A 1,773-nucleotide genomic window follows, 5' to 3' on the forward strand; every position below is an offset into this window, starting at 1 on the left:
TATTCAGATGTCTATACAAAGAAGACTTTTATGTGTAAATACCATGCAAATTTTACAATAAATTCACATATATTCTTTTTTTTTTTTTTTTTTTTGTGCACCCCAGCGGTAATCCTGAGTGTGGCTCAGGATGAATTATCCATACCAAAAGCGGTAAGCAGGGCAGTATTGCCAGGGAGTTTTCAAGTCTTGCCTGGTGCCCACGTTTTCGGCGGCGTTGGCATATGCCAGCCGGTATCTGCGTCCCCAGTGTGTGAGCATTGGGAACGCAAGGCCAGGGTACGCAGATGCCGGCCAGGCAGTGCGAGCATGCAACTGGAGGGCAGGACTGTGCGGCTTGGAATTTAAAATAAAAAGTATTTTTAAATGTACCATTTTGACATTAAAAAATACTTATTATTCAGACTGCCAGGGAAGTTGAAAATTAGGTCGGATGAGGCAGTCAGGGTGTATATTCCAAATGCATCTAAACAAAAGGAGGTATGTAAGGACTTACTTATTTTCTTTAGAAAGCCAGCACAGCCTAAGTAGAAAATCCTGTCAACCAGCAGCACGCTGTAGGAAAAGACATTGAAAAGTAATGGAAAAACAAAACCTAAAATTGAAAAGTGAAAAAAGCATAAAAGGAGCAGCGCCAACATTAGTAGGTTTACTTCAAGGTAGGACAATTCCCAGTAAGGTCCCATTCACACAAAGGTGGTCTAGTGCCACATGTGCCTTCACCTGCATTGCATAGGCATCATGTTCACCAAAATGAGCTGCCAATGCACCACATCAGGCCTGCACCATGTTTGTCTATGTGTTATCACAGCACAGTGGTGTGAATGAGACCTAAAATTCTTCTTTGGTCTTGTTACTTTTTTTATAACCAGCGCTCTCCCTCTCCATCTTCCTGTGTTTGGATCTCATTCTCCATCTCTCTTTAATGAAATCATTTCTCTCTTATGTCTTTCCAAACATACTTCCCCATGAGAGAGGAATCTGTGTGATACAGCACATGGAGACAAGAAGCCAGAACAATACTCTGCAACATCTGACGAATGATGAGGTTAAAGGAGCAATGCTCTGTGGGGCTCGTCTGCAAGGAGGGGTTAAGGAGGAGACTGTAAGCCTGGCCAGGAAAAATTGAGTGACGCTGCAAAAATTTCTAACAAGGGTGGGAGAAGGAGAAGTGATGCTCTGCAGGGTCTGGTATGCCATTGGGGGAGAAAAATTGCAGGCTGGGATTAATTGAAAATTACACTTTTAATCCTATTTTCCATCCTGTCTTTTCTGTTCTTTTTCTTAATGTCGTTATTGTGGAGAGTTTAATAGGCCTAGAGTTCAATAGGTGATATTCAGCCAACAGGCAAAATCCTGCTTTTAGGAGGTATCTTTTTTAGCTTTGAGCATAAACAGGAATGTTTGAGTAACTAAGCAAACCTGTTTGTACCTAGGAAATCTGTCTGCCCAGTAAAAAAAAACAAAAAAAAAAAACATTTTAATATCTAAGGTATCTGGCAAACATTAATTTCTGGTCATCTGCAAAAGTGACAATGTAGTCTACAACAGATAGTGTTACCATTTAGCGTACAAAATTGTAACTTGTTGACTAGGTTAACAATAAAAAAATAGATCATAAGGGTGGTCTCACTTTCCAAGAAAGTTTAACAAATGTATTTACAGGCCACTCTGCCTGGTTAGAAATAAAGTGGCATGTGACAATAAAGTGCTTGACACATGAGTGGGAAAGTAACATTTTCACTTAAAGTTGAACTAAGCTCAAAATAAAAA

Source organism: Pyxicephalus adspersus, chromosome Z, assembly GCF_032062135.1.
Source record: "Pyxicephalus adspersus chromosome Z, UCB_Pads_2.0, whole genome shotgun sequence".
NCBI classification, from domain to species: domain Eukaryota; kingdom Metazoa; phylum Chordata; class Amphibia; order Anura; family Pyxicephalidae; genus Pyxicephalus; species Pyxicephalus adspersus.